The sequence below is a fragment of the Felis catus genome, chromosome D4, assembly GCF_018350175.1.
Source record: "Felis catus isolate Fca126 chromosome D4, F.catus_Fca126_mat1.0, whole genome shotgun sequence".
NCBI lineage: Eukaryota > Metazoa > Chordata > Mammalia > Carnivora > Felidae > Felis > Felis catus.
The window spans coordinates 65636832-65656917 of NC_058380.1; the positions used below are offsets into that span (position 1 = coordinate 65636832).

Consider the following 20086-nt stretch of genomic DNA (forward strand, 5'->3'; position numbering starts at 1 on the left):
TTTTACTTTCAAATTGATGTATTTTTATCAGGATCTTTTTGTCCCTTTTTGCCTGTCTCTCCAGCCAAGTTCTGAGGAACCTGTTTATTACTAAATGTTGATAATAGTGTGGATTTGGGGGGACCTAGATAACAGAATATGAGTTCCAGCACAGTTCTTTTCTGGAATTCATCAATAAAGATAAAGAGAAACGGGAGTCACTAGAATATAAAAGTTGGACCATCTCCTTGCATGGAGGTAAAAAAAAAAATGCATTCATCAAAAATCCAATTGCTGAGAAGGAAACAACACAGTGACTCTAATATCAGAATTACTAATAAGCAAAGGGAAAACTACAATCAGCAGGTAAGGCGGCTAGCAACAGAGAAGTGTTGTTTGCATTTTAGAAGAAAACTATCAGAAACTCAAGAGTAAAGAAATCCACTTATGAAAGGTTTTGATCTAGTAGTTAAAACATGAGCTGTGGGAAACAGTAAAAGAAAGGAAGGAAGACTTTCAAACTCAGCAAACATTAGTTTTATACACAGTCAAGGAGAAATCTATTTAAATTAAGAAGCACGTTGAAGCGTTAAAATCTCAACTGGCCTTTTCAAAAGGGTATTGAGAGATACCAAAGTAAAAAAAAGAGAAAGGATTTCAAGAGTCAGTATAGTCAGATTTCATTCTATAGATAATAAATTAAAGATACAGAGTATTTTTGCTGTAACCGGAGGAGAGAAGGTTTCTTGAAGTAAGGGAATTCAAGGAAAAAAGTTAGGAGAGGAATATATGCAAATGATTACACGGGGCCCGAAGGTACAGGTTTGGAAAGTAGAACATATTCCATCTCCAGATCATAAGACTGTTCTCCAGCAGGGACAAATGTGAACACAGGAAGAAATCTCTTCTGGTAAGGAGAAACTAAGGTGTATGGAATTCAGGAGCTGGGGGCTGGTGCTGCAGTTATTGTTACATTAGGAGCATAAGGGTCAACAAATGGCTAAGGAATATGGTGGTCCTTCCAGGGATGGAAAACTTCAAAGAGAGAAGACTTGGGGAGAGTAGGAACTACAAGACCATAAACCATACGAGTCCTTGTTATACGTCTGAGATTCTGAGCTCATCAGAGAGTGGAAATTCTAGCCCCAGCCAGAGACCACCCTGGATTAAAAATTGGGATTCCCAGAACTCTGTTCCAAAGGGGATATATGAATTAACATCCATGGATTAACTAGGACATAAAGGAGAAAAAGTGGCATTAATAAAGGGCAGTCTTTGACTACTGCCTTCTATATATTAAGAAGGATATTTTAATAAGCCTCTTCTAATGAATGTATATAGGGCAGTGTTTTTGTTATAATTTTTTTCTCTTTTGCTTTATTGTTCTCCTAAGAATATAAGAAACGGAGTGTGTCACAATTACCTCAGTGAGAGATTACTCATCTGTGATGATTAAATTCAAAGGCACTAGACTCAGGAAATTGATGGACATTCTGGAGAAGCTAAATAAACCAAGACATTTTTTTCTCTTAAATTCACTTTTCCTCCTCAGTTATTGTACCAGTTATTACAAGGTCTATGAAATTACCTATTTTTTTATAGAATGCATCTTGTAACATCTTATGCATTTTAGGGACATCATTTTTACTTGGAAAGTGCTTTTGTTTATAGGAATATGCTTAGATTTTAGGGGCTGCCAGTGTCCCATGGATCCTGAATATTTGTGGATGAGAGGTGGGACTGGTACTATGATCTTAGGTGTCTCGTGGTCCCTCTGGAACTTTACAAGAACATGGGAGAGTCTTCTAGTTGGAAGAAGTCCATATCAAAGTGCTAAAAAGCTCTACTATGTCCAATGGAAGGATGTAGGCCTTTATTAGGACACTACTAATGAAGAGGTAATCCCCATTTCTCTACCAAGACACTTAAGTGAGAGCTCTTTTGACTGAGACTCAGTAAAATAAGAAGAAAATGCAGGAAAGTGATTTTAGACATAATCCAGGACTTTAATTTATCTGTAAAAATGGAGACAAGATTTCATTTCAGCTATTAAAATTTCCCTGTGGTAAAAGAGGTTTATATAACAACGTGAATGGTTAATATCATTAAAATGTACAGGCTTAGTTAAAAATTTGGGGCATTTTAAATTACTGGCCTTGTGTTATTTGGGCTCTGCTGTTAGTTGACACATTCTTGTATGAGCTTGTCTGGTGAATAGGTAGAAGGGGAAATGGAAACTTGGATAATTTATCCTAATGTATAGTATGCCCTTGGGGTCACTCAATTAATTCCTGTCCTGACCCATTTTAAGGCTTTTGGGGACAATATCAAAGAAGATTTTCATGATGGCCTAAGGGGATGGTCTGCCAGTATAATCGGTCCCTGCTAGACTATAAACTCTGTGGAAATCAAAATTAGGAAATTTTAATTATGTTGACATACTTTAGTTATAAAAATGTGGGTTAAATTGCATTTATGGACATATGTACTTGAAAAATGCAAATGCTGTTGAAAATTTCCTTCTCAGCAAGACAAAAAATTGAAGGAACAAGAATATATACATCTTGTAACCACAAGAATATAAATGAAGATGCTAGCCAGATGGAAAATGGCTTTTTGAAAGATGAAATTGTGCATGCTTTGTTTCTTGTCAATGTTGATTAAGAGACCTTTTTCTATATTTATCAGTAATTAGTACAATCTAAGACTTTCTGAGAAGGATGAATGCCTGACTACACATCTTCCAAATGTAAGAATTTAAATAATTTTGTCAAGCATGTCTGATAGAAAGTTGTATTTGTTCACTTAAATTCTCTATATTAAAATTTGAATTTTCTCTCACTTGGTAAATGATCTTTACAATCTTGTTTTCATTAATTCATTATTATTTATTCTGTGGTGAAATCTCTTTTTAGAATGAGACAGTTTTGGTCTTCTATGGCATTATTTTTTTCTCAAGTCTTCCCTGACTGATTTGACCCAGCATGGTATAAAGTCTAATAAACTCAGTTGCTCCCTGACAGCAGAACCCATGTTAGTTTTACCCTCATCACTGCATTGTCACTGCCTGAACTAGGTGCTCAGACTTTTTAATGAGGTGACTAAACATTTGTTAAAAATCCATAATGAAGCCATATGAAGGTGTAAGGAGAGATTTTCTGATAATCCACTATATTTTTCCTAAGTGGTTCAGCAATATCTCCAGCTGACCACAGGAGTTAATTAAAATTAAAAAAAGAAGTCACAAGATTAATAAAACAAAGAATAAAAAGTAAGAAGTTGCTGCTCAGGTTCCTCTCCATACCCTATGGTCATCGGTTCCCCAAGAATGAATTAGGTTTAAGCATATACATTGGGCCATAGAGCTAGAGCCATGAGATTCTGAATGTCTGTGGTATCTCCTTTCCTCCCAGGAACTTGAAGGAGTAAGAATGCCTAGTTTCCCTATCCTGAGAGAGCCTGGGTTAGTGACATAGGTATTGGTTAACAGAAGAATGTAGACATTTTCCTCTCCAGTTATTATAGCAAATCACTTCCAGTTGGCTTATGTTTATCTCTATCATGTATTTAACCCTGGGCTTGTCTTTATCTTAGAGACAAGGTCCCTTGCTTTACCTTTTATGTTGGAAGTCCTTTAAACTTACATCCTATATAGGCAATATGAATCATCCAAAAACATCCATCCCAACTCACCAAATACTGGAGTATGAGGAAAAAACCTTTAGTAATAGTGAATAAGGCCACCTGAAATACCACTTTTATCAAGAACAGTTCCCTGAAACACTCATTCAGAATTAATCAGGTCTTCCCTTGAAGCATACTGCCACGCTTGTATCTATATCAGATTTTATTTAATACACTCTTACATTGCACTTACTATATACAAGACACTGTTCTAGGAGTTTTACAAATATTAACACATTTAATACTAAAGTATTTAATGATATTATGACTGCCAATTTGAAGAAAATGGAATTGAAGTTCAGAGACATCAAATAACTGCTCAAGGTCACAAAGATAATCGGGCTGCCTAGGTGCCTTAGCCAGTTAAGCGTCCAGCTTCGGCTCAGGTCACAATCTCACAGTTGTGAGCTCAAGCCCCATGTTGGGCTCTGTGCTGACAGCTCAGAGCCTAGAGCCTGCTTTGGATTCTGTGTCTCCCTCTTCTCTCTGCCCTTCCCCCACTTGCATTCTGTTTCTCTCTCAAAAATAAATGAACATTAAAAATAATTCTTTAAAAAAACTAATAATTGGCAGGCCATGTGATTCCAGCATGTGTGCTCCTAACCACTAATCTCTGCCCCCTCACATTTATTATATCTAGTAGTATCTACACTCATCCAATTTTCCCTGAATTTTCTGATAATTTTTCAAAGAAAATGGTCAAGTGATGCATTTCCCTACCTTTATCAGAAATTCTAGGTTTAACTAAAATACAGGAAATTATTCTGCTATTATTAGTTGTGTTGATTTCCGGTTAATATAAGTAATAACAACCAAGGTATGTTGAGACTTAAGATATCTTTGGCCTAATATTTGAATATCTAAGAATATGTTATATTCTTATATATTACAAGGTATATAGATATGAAAAGTGTTCTGGACCCAATTCCACCTTGGGGGTGGTTTATATACTAACAAGCAATTCTTGGATACCAGCTGAGTGTCCTACAATTCAACTAAATTCTGACACTACCAACCTGGAGACAGCATCAGGTCCCACAGGTGAAGGGTTCAACCCTACAAGACTGCCCTTCACCCCCAACTTCAGAAGCCTGGTCCAAGCCCAGCTTGTTACCTGTACTTCTGACACACTGACTTTGTATCATGGTTCCCATAACCCCCTACTTGACTTTGAAGTATTTGCTAGAGTTGTTCACAGAACTCAGGGAAACATTTTATTTACTAGATTACTGGTATATCATAAAAGGATATAATCTGGGAACAGCAGATGGCAGAGATGTATAGGGCATAGTATAGGTAAAGGGTATGGAGATTCATGCCCTATCCAGTATCCTGCAATTCAGCAATTCTCCCAACATGTTCACCAATTTGGAAGCTCTGCAAACCCCCTCCTTTTTGTTTTTTTGGAGGCTTAATTACTTAGGCATGACTGATTCAATCATTGGCCATTGATGATTAAACTCGATCTCTCTGCCCACTCTCCTCTCAGGAGTTGGGGTGGGACTGAAGGTTTTAATCCTCTAAATCTGAGCTTTGGTCCCCTGGCAACCAACTCCATCCTTTGGTGAGTTCTAAACAGTCACTTCACTCACGTAATAAAAGTCACCTTTATCGTTTTCATCGCTTAGAAAATTCCAAGAGTTTTAGAAGCTCTATGTCAGAAGTGAGGATGAAGACCAAATACATACATACATACACACACACACACACACACACACACACACACACACACTCATTATAAATCACAGTCTCATGGAATATATTTTATAATTCTCACAATAACCCTGTAATATTAGTATTATTACTCCATTTTAGAGCCAAGATTTGAACCTAACTCAGGCTCTATGATATGTATATATGGTAACCAATATGCTGCAGTGCTTCACATAAGGGAAACAATTAAGAAAGCAGATTACACTTATACATTGATGATTCCACAGCATATGAAACTTAGAGATATACAGGACTCTGTAACTAAGGTCTCACACTTCCCTGATGTTCCTGAACCCAGTAGGAACATCACTCACTCCATCCTATACATGATGCTGGCCCCTCTGCTGGCACTAGATGCTTTTTATGTATTTTCCTTGGGATAATGCTGCAGGGGACCTCCTTCCAATAGCTATGGGCCAGGCTGTCCTCAGAGCTGCTTAGGTATATATTTTTTAATTAATAGACCTACATCAAAATACTTTTCTCAATTTCAAAGGAGATAATAGAGGGGACCTTAATTCATTTGAAGCTAATTTTTCATCTTTCTCTTTTTTCTTCACTTGGCAAAGAATCATCTACTCAAATGTTGTACAGATTTACCCCAATTATCTCCCAAATTTAACTTTTAGAAAATAGCCCTCAAAAGCATCTCCCTTCTATTTGGCTTTATTGTAGGGAGGCTATATAGCCTAGTGGTTAGAACATGGAATCTGAAGTAAAAAAAATTGGGCTTCACCACTGACCTTGGACACACCAATGAGCCTGAGAAAGCCTCATTTCTCTCATGTAAAAACTGGAGATAATGGGTAACAATAACACTTTCCTCCTTGGGTTGTTGGGAAGATAAAAGGAGATGACCCAATTAAAGAGCTTAGCATATTGCCTGGCCCAGGATAAGTAATTGCGAACAATTAGCTGTTTTATTGCTGTAACCATTTCATGCTATATAGGGGGCAGTCATCCCTTTTAGGTGCACATTGAAATCATCTGGGTAGGTTTAACAACTATTGATGTCTCGGTCCAGCTACCAGGGATTCTCATTTAGTTGATTTGGGGTTATCCTGGGTAAATTATTAAAAATGTTGTTCTTCTACATAGCCTTAGTGTAATATTTTTCACATAGTAGGTTCTGCCCTATAAATAGTCATTAAATGAAATAATGAGCATATTTTAAAATTCTAGCAGTGGAGCCCAAATGCTCAGCTATCTTTAACTAAAGATTGGAAGGTGGTTATTTTTTAACCAGTGGCCAGCTTTCAGAGGGACAGACTAAGAACAGCAAGGGGGTGAGAGGGACCTGTCTAAAGTATTAGATCACCCAAACACACCCAGTTAATCAATCAATCAATCAATCAATCAGGTCATATATCCTTCGGCAGGACCATATTCATAGTCACATAGATAAGGATCCTCAAGTGTTCTAAAATGTTATTCCTGGATAGGTTATTACCTAGAATAGCCATGGGTTGTTAGTTAGGTGGAAGACCTGGAATTCTACTGTTCGAAAATCTGGTCAGGGGCGTCTGGGTGGTTCAGTTGGTTAAGCATCTGTCTGACTCTTGATTTCAGCTCAGGTCGTGATTTCATGGTCATTAGATCGAGCCTCTCTTTGGGCTCTGCACTGAGTGTGGAGGCTGCTTGGAATCCTCTCTTTCTGCCCCTCCCCTGCTCTCTCTCTCTCTCTCTCTCTCTCTCTCTCTCTCTCTCTCTCTCTGTCTCTCTCTCAAAAGAAAGCAACATTAAAAAAAACGAAGGAAAGAAAAAAGAAAATCTGGTTCCTCATTCGGCTCCCACCGCTCGCCTGCAAAATCCTGAGTCTCTAATCTTCCTTCAGGCTCAGAGTCTTCATTTGCAAAAGCAGATTACTATCTATTTCACATGGTTCCTGAAATGATCAGATGAAACTCTCAGGTTAATTATTTTTCTCATTAATGAAGGTTATACATATTAAACATTTTTTCAGTGTATTTTACATTTTCTGCTCCTCTAGCCTTCCACCAGTCCCTCCTCTTCTCTAGAACTCCATGTTTATCTTCTTTATAACTCCCTGCTACTATTAAGGATTTTTCCCCTATTGGTATAGATGCTTCCCTACCTGATTGTCCAAAGGTCAGGAACAGGCCTTATTAGGTTCTTTATGTCCAGAACCTAGATTATCTGGTACATGAAAGGTATTCAATAAATGTTTAATGAAAGAACAAATGGAAATCAAGAAGCCATAATTATGAGCAAATAAATTTTTACCAAGGCCAATTCAGTGAAAGAAAGTTATCAGACTATGCAAAGCTATGTGGGGAGGTGCAACTCCAAGCCTCAATTTAACCCCACTGATGTTAATGTTGACTATTGATTCCAAGGTAAGATTTTTAGGAGCTGTCATAGCAGACTTTCTATTCATCAAGTCTTATTTATTAGGTGTGATAAAACTCAGGCTTTAAGATCCTGCTAATTAACCAAGTGTGCTTTCAATTTCAATCTGTTACCTACAAATATTTGAACTAACATTTAATGTTTATTTTGAGCTATCACTGCTATCTCTGGGCCCCTGCAACTCAATTAGAAAGGAGTTTCCTTTCCCTCCAGCTTAACCAAAGCAGAAGCATTGACTCTCATCAGTGGAGAGGCTTTTCAGATCAAATATTTCATAACTGGAATTAGTGCTAATGTAAATTCATTCCTATATGACTTGCGTCCCTCCAAAAACATTTACCATCCAGTGTCTCTGACCTTCTACCACTACATGCCACACTGAGGCCAAATTATTGCATTAGTCTTTTCATATTCAAAATAAGTGGAATATTCCTCTCCTCCTTTATGTCCCACTCCTGGACATCGTATACTATCCAAGTTAGCTCTATAATAATGAATTGAATTATAGCACTAGACTCTATGTAACTTGGAAAACTTTGCTTTGTTTTCAGCTATATCCTAGATCAGCTGCTGAATTTCAATATGCTTTAAAATCATCAGGAGGTCTTATTAAAATGCAGATTCTAATTCAGTAATCTCTGATGGTGTCTGAGACTGAGCATTACTAACATGCTCCTAGATAATGTTGATGATGCTGGTCTGGAGACCACATTTTTAGTAGTAAGTTTCTAGATCAGTTCAATTCATGTAATTCAACTTGCTCTTCTGCAATCCTTGATTTATTTTTAAATCTTATTACAACCATTCACTTTTCTCCACACTCATACTAAGAATATTTCTCAGGGTGCCTGGTGGCTCAGTCGGTTAAGAGTCTGACTCTAGATATGGTCTCAGTTCGTGATATCAGTCATGAGATCAAGCCCTGAACTTGGAAACTGTTTGGGATTCTCCCCCAACCACCCCCCCAACCCGCCATCTCTCTACCCCTCCCCAACTTGGCACATGCATGCATGCACACCCTCTCTCTCAAAATAAAGAAATAAACATTGAAATAAAAAAAGAATACCTCACAGGTGTAAACCTTAGGCCACCTAGTGAATGACACCTCGTATTCCATTTGCCTCAGCTCCCTAGTTAGCACCTGGAGCTCCCACATCTATGAGCCTTTTGAAGACTCACCAGCAAATAGAGTCCTCACAAAGTAGACAGTCACGGTGAATACTGAGATAAGTCAATTAGTTTGAGTCTCAATTTCTCTGTATGCTTCCTTTGAAACAAGACATGCAATTTTTACAAACATTCTCTGAACTTTTAGACAAATGTTTGTTGTGTTTTCAAGCCTAGTAATTGTACTATTTGAATTATTTATGTGTCTCTCATTTCAATTGCATTTCCAACAAAAATGTTTTGCTTTTAAGCAAATTTATGTATTTAAATTTTTCATATGTCTATCACTTTGTTTTTAGTCACTTAATTTTTTGTATATTTTTCTATTTTGCTATTTGAAATTTAAAATAAGCCACTTGGTACTTTGTGTTCCTTTTTTTTTTTTTGCAGGTAGTGGAATTACCATATTCTGATAGATTGTATGAAGGAATGATCTCCCTAAAAGGCTAAGATAATACCAGTGTCAGTTATCTTTGGAACAGGTAGTTCCTAAGATAAGGGACAAGGGAGATAATGGGAAATGCTGAATTATCAAGGCAGAACGTAGATATCATAGATATCCAATTGGAGTTATGCCTCTTACCTAAGTAAGACTTGATCTCTTAAGTCTGGACTTCTAATATAAACATGCCTTAGTATTTTTTTTTCTGTAAGCTATCAACTTACATGTTACTTCCTATATTTCCTTTTATTATTACTACAATTTCACCTTTAATAAGCGCTTATTTTAAAATTTGGGCTTGGTTTTAGATGTAAAATGAGGAACAAATAATGAGGAAATGGTAAAGCAATGGAGGCTTGGAGCTTGGTTGAGGGAGTATAGAGTTGGTGGACCTCAAGCTCAGAGACTCTAGCTATGACCCCAGATTTCAACAGTAGGTGCAAGAATAAGGAACCTGACAAGCATAGTATGTTGGCCAGTGACTTATTGGGTGATAGATACATATAAGGAAACTAGTGGGGACTCATAAGATATTCATCATTCTTTAACCCTAACACCCCAGATAGGACACATACTATCCAAGAACTTAGGTCTTCTCCCCACCCCCACATATGCATAGAAAAAGACAATTGATTCAACTTATAGTCATGACTAAGTATCTCAAAGAGGCTGACTTCACTTCTTCAACTGGAACACATAGAGCTACAATGGGCAGTTTTTTTTTTCTTTCATAACTATGCAGGAATAGATGAGCTGGAAGAGAGCAGTTACAGAAATAAAATCTTTCATTCACATTTGAAACATAGTATGTACATACCAACTCTATTCAACTACTGATCACAATATTGAAAATTCTTGCATTTATTTTGGTGGGTTAATCACTAACAAATACCATGCTGAAAAATAATATTGCTTCCCAGTCCTCAAATTACTTAAACTCTGAACAGCATGTATCACGTTTGATAACTTTTTCCTGCTTATAGAATCACTCTCTTCTCTTAGCTGCCATAGTACTACCTTCTTGTGGTTTGTTCCTTCTCAATTTCTTCTGCCAAGTAATCCCGGAATTCAAATCTGAACCTACTTCTCATATTCTTCACCCTCTTTGAAGATCAGTGGTTCTCAACTTTGAGTGCACATTTTGGTCACCTGGGGAGTTTTAAAAACTAATGATATCTGGATCCAACCCCCAGAGATTCTGATTTAGTTGATTTGGGATAGTCTGGGCAAATGGATTAAGAATTGTCAGGTGATTCTAATGTGAAACCAATAATAAGCATTGGCAAAGATTGTTTCTCTTATTGATAAGTATCAATTTTTATATTTTTGCTCCAGACAGATTTCCTGAAATCAAGATTCATTCATTCAATTGCCAGAATTGTGGTGATGGCAGAATAGTTTATGTTGAACTAACGCCCTTGCCAAAAACAATTATAAAAGTCTGGACAAACAAATATATCTATGTCGCTCTATCAACCAAAAGCAAGCAGACACCAGACCTGATATTATACTCTCAAGAATGGAAGCACACTGGATGAGATCCACATTTAATTGGCCTTTCCTGTGATAGCACTTCCCAGTTTCCTCCCTGCACAGGAAATAGAGTTCAAGCAAAAAACAGAAGTCTGAGGTCAAAGTTCAGAGCTGCTAGAAATTGGTGAGGCTAGGTAAGTGAATGAAAGGATAAAACCAGTTAAGAGGCAGCCCCCAAATCTGCAGGCGAATTCTCCCAAAGTTTGGCTGCACATGTGTAGAGACAGAACTCTAATGAACTTAGCAGAAAACAGTTGGAAGGCTAAAATACTGAACAGGAATTTTAGTAGCTGCCTGGTGTTGGGGAGACACAATTTGGACTTTCAAGTCTTGACTCATTAAAGGACTTAAATCTAGGGTTTGTCACCAGAAAGGCCACATCTTACAGTATTAAGGACCATTCTCAGGACTTGAGTCTATGCCCCAAAACAAAGAAAAATTGGATTTGAGCAACTCTAAGAAAACTAAAAGCAAAGCCTCTCCAGGATCAAGTGGGTCAACCAGAAATTTATTAGCTTGCTAGAACTAAATTAACATTTTTCAGGGAAAGGTTATAGAATTCAGTCTCTACAAAATGTTATTCAATGTATAATAAAGTTACTAGCCAGATGAAGGGGCAGGAAATTATGACCTATATTCAAAAGAAAAATCACTCAATAAAAGCAGACACAAACTTACTGGAATTAGCAAACAAGAAGTTTAGAATGACTTAAAATACAGAGTTAATAGGAAAAAATGGATACAATGAATAGATATATAGGAAATTTCAGAAAACCTATAGAAACTAAAAATGAACCAAATGGATATCCAAAACTGAAAAATATCTGAAATTAAAATAGGAAGGGCTTTGAGAAGAAAAGTATCAGTGAAATTAAAGACAGATAAATAGAAATCTCCAAACTCATACAAAGATAAGAAAATGAAAACACACACACACACGAACAGAGCCTCAATAGCTTGTGGAATAATCAAGAAATCTAGCATGTTGGTAATGATAGTCCCAGAAAAAGATAACGTAGATAATGGAGAATACATATTTGAACAGAAAGTGGGTGAATATTACCCAAATACAATAAAAAACAACAATCAGTAGATCCAATAAATTCAGCCAGTTCCAAGCAGGATTTACCCACAGCCAACCAATCATTTCAATTTGGGTTATTCACACATTTTAAGACTACCAAGTTCAAAAACGATCTCTTGATATTTTCTTGATACTTCCTACTCTTCAAACCTGCTTGCTCATTTTCCCACTACTTCTTATTTTAGTAAATGATACCACACTTACCCTGTTGCTCAGAATGAAATTCTGGAAGTCATCTGTATTGTTTTTCTATAGCTGCTATAACAAATTACCACGAACATGAATTCATTTTCTTATGGTCCTAGAGCCAGAAATCTAAAATGGAATTCACTGGGCCACAATCAAGGTGTCAGCAGGGCTGTAGTTCCTTCAGAGGCTTTACAGGAGAATCTATTTCCTTGCCTTTTCCACCTTCTAGTAGTTGCCTTTATTCTTTGGCTTATGACCCACCAGCATATGGCATCCTCTCCCACTGATTCTGCTCCTCCCTACTTTGGTCACATGGTTTCCTTCTCTTCTGTGTCAAATATTCCGTGATAGGGACACATGTGATTCCATTTGGGCCCACCCAGGATAATTCTCCCCATCTCAAGATCCGTAACTTAATCACACCTGCAAATTCTTTTTTTGCCAAATAAGGTAACATTCACAGGTTGCAAGGATTAGAACCTGCATGGGTCGCGGAGGGTGGGCATTACTCAAAATACCCCATCATTTTTTATTGCTCCTCTTTTATGCCAACATGTATTTTTCATAAACAATTCTGTTTTTATTCTATTTGACTATCCTTATGGTTGTTGCTTTAAATTCTCCCTCAGCATATTACTTACATTTGTTTCATTTAAATCTCTGGCCATGACCTTATCTTGTTCTCTAATTTGGGATGGATTCCTCTGTCTTGGAATTTTGTCTAAGGAAGCACATCTTGAATCCATGCACTTCATCTCCACTGCCATCCCTTCAATCCAAACTACCACTAATTAGCATCCAAAGAAGTTCCCCTCTGGCTGAAACACACTTCTTTCAGATCTCCTTGCTATTATCTCCTTCTCACACTTTAGACTGTAGCTCAAATAACTTCCCTTTTAAGAAGGCTTTGATAAAAATATCTAAAGAACCCCATTTTACACTTCTATCATCTTCAAAGCGCTTGATACATTTTGTTTCCTCTATCAATTAGTTTTAGTCAGGAAAATAGAAATTGTTCTCAGACTTTTAACAAAGAATTGGTTACACTAATACTGGAGAGCTGGAAGAGGAAAAATGAGGAAGTATCCTGGAGGAATAAAATAGAGAAGGGAATGTTGCCCAGAGATTAATGCATACAGAAAGCAGTTACCTCCCCCTTGGTTGGAAAAAAAAAAGTGAAGAAGTGTTGTCACCAGAATGTGAGAGCACACTCACTTCTGGGGATGTTGTACAGCAGGTGCTAGAACCTAGAGATAGAGATAGAGATAGAAACATGGAAAAAAAAGAGCATCTTGCTCCCTCATTTTCTATTTCTCTGTAGAACACTAATGCAAGTTTCCTATATTGCCAATGGAGTGCATCTGTGTGGGCCATATCTTGTGAATGAATAGGGGACTGTTTAAATGTGGTCTGGCAACATCAGGGGGTGAACTTAATTGTTCAAAAGCTCTTAATCCGCAAAGTAAGTATATTAGGGAAATCTCCCTTTAAAAACATTGGATGCTCTCTGTTTTTCACTATCTGAATCTATCTATAACAATTGGCCCTGCTGTTCTAAATGCCATTTTTAGAGTTAAAACATTTCTGAAGGACTTTAAAGACAAATGGGGAGGGTTAAGGCAGCACAAGTACACTGTGGTGAATTTATCTTGTTTACCAATAAATAAAAATTACCAATGGCAAATCAACTTTGTAATACTGTAGAAAAGGATCAAAATGCATTCCTTTCCACCACCAGAAGCTGTGGTCTTTACAGCAGGAACCCCATGTATGATCTCTGTTGGGATCTTGGCCTTTAGAAGAAAATGTTAAATAATTAGCATTTTATCGTAGCAACGGGAAGTGAAAATAAGCTACGCTAACACATCCACTTCCTGCACAAAGAAAGAAGCTTGTGCAAGAAGAACCTGTAAAATCAACATTTATGGAATACCTACTATGTGCCAGGAATTTTAAAACTATTTTTATGTATTTATTTGAAAGAATATAGGATAAAGAATCAGAACACCTGCACCCAGATCCCAACTCTACCTTTAAAAAAACACTATCATTCAAAAACTCTCAACCTCGGTTTCCTCAGGTATATAATAGGAATGAGAATAATAATCTCATACAGAAATTGTGAGGATAATTTAACATGTGAGTGTTATTTGTAAAGTTTCTATACACATATTTCTGTTGAAAAATATAAATTACCATAAATATTTGTTCTATGATTGTTGTGAAAGAAGTATTTTTTAAAATGCCAATCACTTTGGGCATTTGGCTATGAGAACAAGATGACAGTTGTTAGAAACTAAGGTGAAATTTTGAAGGTGTTTGCAGAAATGTAGGAATGCCTGAATCCTGTTTCACAAATCACAATTCATCTCTGAAATTTCTATAGGGAGATAGACACGAGGAACAAAGCCAATGGGAAGCAAATATTATTTTATTATTACTTGGGTAAGTACCTAATTACTCCTAATGCAAAATGTTGGAAAGCGGAGTTGGAAGACAGTATATAGCTCTTGGTTTGTACCTAGTCCAATTTCAAATCTTGGAATATCACCATCAATTGATCAACTACATGGTCTGAGGTATCTGACACACTGACAAGAATATTCAAGTGGTTTTGTGGAAACAGTTGAGGTGACAGAATTCCTCCCAAGGGCACCACAGAAGAGAAAAAGTGAAAGAGAAAAAGTATAGTGTTGACTTGTGATACTTACGGCACAATGTTCCTGCCCATTAGCAAGGGCTGGATGAATCTATGGCCCAGAATTTGATAAGATTAGCAATTTTTTCATAGGAAGGAAAGGGAGGTAAGAAACATGTGGAATAAAAGAAACTAAAATCTCCTCCCCTGCATCCCTAGATGGCCATTCCCAGGAGCTAGCCAGCCTGTGTCTGGCCATTCACACCTACTGGGTCCTCTGGATAAATTTACAGAGAATGATTCCACACTGATGCACCCAAAGAGGAAAATAGATTAACCAGTGTGCCACTTATCATTTTATTGCCTCTCAACTACAAATCTACTTTCCATTGCATGATCTGTGAAATGGAGATGGGCTCTTTGATGATTTCTTCTTTGCCATAGAGGACAATGTGAAGTTTTATGAATAGAGAGTTCTGGAGAGACAATCAATAGAAGAGGAAGAGGATCTTTCTTCTGGTTCCAGGGTGCTGTACTCTGTAGACTCCTGAAGTATGCATAGCTTCTCCAGCATTCAGCTCCTGCAGCACTGTAGCTTCTCAGGGACAGGATTCTGTAGCCCAGATGTCTTCTCCAACAACTCACTCCTCCTGCAGGGCACATTTGGCTAACAGCACTGGTGACCAACAGCTTCAATCTCCTCAAAAATATCTGTATCTCAGCCATAGGGGTGAGGGATGGTGGGTGCTCTTTCTTGGATGCTGTATCATACACCCAGGGTTAGGGACTGCTCCTTATATCTGCCATTCCTATATTCTTTCAAATTCTCTTTACTTCTTACCAGCTATTCCTTTGGTATTCCAATCCCCTGTTATTAATAATATTCTTTTTAAAATGTCTTTTTGTTTTAGAGAAAGAAAGCAAATGGGTAGAGGGGAGAGAGAGAGAGAGGGGGAGGGAGGGAGGGAGGGGGAGAGAGAGAGAGAGAGAGAGAGAGAGAGAGAGAGAGAGAGAATCCCAAGCAGGCTCCACAATCAGAGTAGACCCTGGTCATAACCCTGGGATCATGACCTGAGCCGAAATCAAGAATTGGACGCTCAACAGACTGAGCCACTCAGATACCCCAGTTAATATTCTTTCTATTAAACTTACTAAAATCACTGTGTGGTTTCTATATCTTGATTGGACCCTAACTTACATAGCCGGGTTGGTGTAAGCTAGACACTACTCTAGAGAGAGGAGGGAAATAGCACTTACTGGCCATCTGCTCTACACTAGACCCTGTGCTGTGTGTTTTATCCTCATTTCATTCAGTCTTCAGAGCCACTCTTTCTTGCAGCATACCACTACTGGTATCATTTTACAACTAAGGACACTGAGACCCAGAAAAATTACTGACTTGTCAATTATTGTCACTGAGCTTGGTATTGAATTCGTATTTGTCTGGACTACAGCCCATACTACATATAGCCAGGAATTTTCCAAAATTTACTTAAAATGTTCTTTAGGTTTATTTCCCTAGTTAGTACTAGATAATATCCTAGATGCTTATTTAAGGAATAAACGACTTTTCTAGTTCTCTTTGAAATGGAAATTTTATTCCTTTGTGATAAGATGAAACTGGCCTTTAGTAGAGTTTAAGCATTCTTTACCACCAATCTCTACCACCCTCTCTTGGTGTGTCCATAAGGACCCATTAAGAACAGCAAGGATTGAGTTATCAATCGCTAAGCTTCAAAGCTATCACTACTATGCTTCCTCTTTTGATTGATCTTCTTTTAACTCCAGCTGATTTTTCAAAATTTTCAGTTTCTGCTTGATTCCTGTTTTCTTGCACTCCTATCTTCCTTTATAACATCAAACTGTATTTTATATGCTTTGGCCCAGTGGGGTGATTTCTCAGATGAAATAACTTGCTTTCTTTCTCTAGTTCTAAAATCATCAGAGGAACCTAGTAGCATGAATAGCATGAAAGGGAGTTGTGATTTTGAGGATCATAAATTACTCATTGGGGAAAAATTCATGGATATGTTTGTTTATTCTCTGCATATATTATGTATTTTTTTCAAGAGCCAATTCAAATGTTTTCTCTTATAAGGTTTCCCTTAAACATTCCAAATATAGTTGGGTTGTCCCCAATTTATGACTTCTTCACCTGTCTGTTCTTACCAACTAGTACAGGACCTTCCTCAGGCGTACCATCAATAAACACTTGCCAAATAAATATTAAAATTTGGTTTCCTTTTATCTGAATGAAAACTATATGCATAATGTCACAGGATGTTGAACTGGAAAAAAAAAACCTTACACATCTTTCTTCCAATTTCATGGATAAGCAATGAAGCAAAGGAGAAAAGTGCCTTGCACAAAGACCTATAGCTAATCGGAGGAAAGAAACCTTTTAGTTTCTTTCTATAGCTCTACCTTTCTCTTTTGATAACCTGAAGCTAGAAATGGATAAGTGATCTTATTCCTAAGTGGATGGAAATCAAGTAATTTACTTTTTTAATGTATTACATATTTCCTTGGCTACCAATATTTATGAAGGTAATAAAAATAACCTATAAGTTAATTACGTATAGGGCTCACAACTGGAAATTACATGTAAGCATCATTTATAGTATTCCAATTATTTATAGCATTATTTTGCTTCCGCCTCTTTGGTATACAATGACTGACTGAAACAGGTTTCTTAAACTCTTTACATCTAACAGTAATTTTATCAATTTTCTTCCAGTTTTAAATTTGTATTTTATATACAGTTTTTATTCTTTCATTATTGTCATAAACTGATTCCTTTAACACTACATATAGTAAACATTTTAAAAAACACACTTATTCTTTCTCATAGGTTTCCCATATAAAGCCAGCTATTTTAAAGTATTTTTAATAAATATCTGTATTTCCCTACTTGAAACCCTCATTTTCATATCCTCTAATTCTATAAGTTCTTACAGGTTTTGTTCAAAACTCCCTCATCCCATGAACCTTGAGGACATTATGCTCAGTGAAATAAGACAGACACAAAAAGATAATATGATTCCACTTATGTGAGTTACCTAAAGTACTCACATTTGTAGAGACAGAAAGTAGAATGGTGGTTGGCAGGTGTGTGAGCGGGGAGCAGGGGAAGAGAGAAGGATGGGGAGTTGTTGTTTAATGGGTGTAAGAGTTTCAGTTTTGCAAAATGAAAAGAGTTCTGAAGATTGCTTGCAAAATATTGTGAATATTCTGAACTCTATTGAACTATATACTTAAAGATAAACTCTAGTTTATCACTCCATTATAAATTGTCATGATCTCAACTCATTTCACAAAGGATGGAAGGCCCAGAAGACATATGTGAAAGTATTATCGTTGTCTTATAGCCACCATAATCATAAGCCGGCGTGGGAGTCTCAAAAGACAATTGGCTGACAGAGAAAACTAACATAGCCCAAGGGATTTAAAAATACTGAGTTCCAAACTGAACTCAGTAATGCCACTTTACATTTTTTTTATTATTCAGGTATAATTGACACATAACATTATATTAACTTCAGTTATTATTTTTTTCCTTTTCTTACATTTTAATTAATGAAATATGGCTAAGTATTTATTGTAAATGGCTTCAGCCAGACTAATTTGTGTTTCCTGTCCCACATTGTGTTTTACACACACACACACACACACACACACACACACACACACACACACAGTTCATTTTGAAGTGCTGAGCTGTATGGTTCCCATTACTCCCTAAGAAGCTGCTATGACCTTCACGTCTATCCAGGTGTGTGTCTCCAACAGTCTTAGGGAAGGTCTACCCCTTTTTGTTCACATTCCAAATCACATGCAAATGGTTTTTACTGGCACACTTTAAATTTGAACCACATGGGGAAAAGCATTCTAGAAAATGAATTTTCTTCTTGTCTTCTGCTGTCATTAGAAGAGGACATATTTAAGGCAACTGGAAGATTCAATCAGTTGAGTGCCCAACTCTTGATTTTGACTCAGGTCATGATCCCAGGGATGTGGGATCAAGCCCTACATTGGCCTCTGCACTGAGCAGGGAGCCTGCTTAAGATTCTCTCTCTCTCTCTCTCTCTCTCTCTCTCTCTCTCTCTTTCTCCCTCTGCCCTTCTCTTCTGCTCTCTCTCCATCTCTCAACTTAAAAAAAATGAAGAGGACAAATTTAAAGGGGGTACTGGTGATGCACACTTGATAAAGGATAATTCATTCAGTCATACAGACCAAACACAATAAATAGAATATAATTTATCCTTCACTTTATAACATCTGTCCCTTACACAACCATATTTAACCCATAGTTTTTGTGTATTGCTTTTTTGGGTTTTGTTTTGTGTGTGTGTGTTTTGTTGTAAACACACAGGTAACTTATCATCCAGGGCTTCTGATATATATCAGCTGTTTGCATAGTCATTGGTGCAGCCACATAGAATTTATGGCCCAACAGTTCTTCAAATTTCCCACTCTTGTCTCCAGTATTGGAAAATACCAAGAATCTTTCAAGACCTAGGCTTCTGACTACCCCTCCAGTCAGTGGAACATGTCCAGGAGTCTCCCAATGCTCTAAGTGAACCAGACATACTGGAACCTCCCTGTCAACAGTAAGTACTCCAGGCATTCTGGCCCTTCTTGGTCCACTGTAGCGGATACATTGATCTTCACCTAGTGATGGAGCCACAAATGACACTCCCCAGATAAATTCTGCAAGCACACTGGACACTGGCACACCCTCTCACAGTGGTGCATACAAGCTCAACACTGCTCAAGGATAGCCTGAATCATCTCAGAAGAAGGTTTCAAATACAAACTCCCCATCCAGTGCTTGAGACTAAATGCCCTATGAATCAGAGAAGAATTTCTCTTCTAATCACTGCTGACAAAATACCAATCTCATCCCTAACAAAGGCACAGGGAGATAGATCCCCTTTCATGATTCTGGACACACTGTGGTCTTGGTTGGTCATCCCATGCTGCGGACTTCCAGTCTCTCCACAGTCTCATTCTTGAGATGCACTCTGCCTTAGTCCATTTTTCATATATTTGAACCTTCTCATTCATTCCAATACTATGTCATTCAGGGCTGCAGAAACATTGGTCCTTGACCTGCTAGTTCTTCAAACTCACCAGCCTCTCTCTTTAAAAAGTCGTATCCTGTTGCTGCCTATGTACTGTATCCTACCTCTAAAATTTATCAGGAATCCATTTCAGGTGATACTATACCCAGACTTGTCTAAGGATGGCTCATGATTGTCCTAATTGAGTCATAGAACCCCATATA

At 37.4% G+C, this 20086-nt stretch overlaps 1 long non-coding RNA gene across 3 annotated transcripts in view; it reads right to left on the reverse strand.

The window, feature by feature from the left end:
- LOC123381522 overlaps positions 1-15692 on the reverse strand; it is an 86534-nt gene extending 70842 nt beyond the window's left edge. For all 3 annotated transcript variants that reach the window (XR_006588590.1, XR_006588589.1, XR_006588588.1), the window contains exon 1: positions 12177-15692. This is a non-coding gene — a long non-coding RNA (uncharacterized LOC123381522). The remainder of the gene's footprint in view (positions 1-12176) is intronic.
- Positions 15693-20086: the final 4394 nt, after the last annotated feature.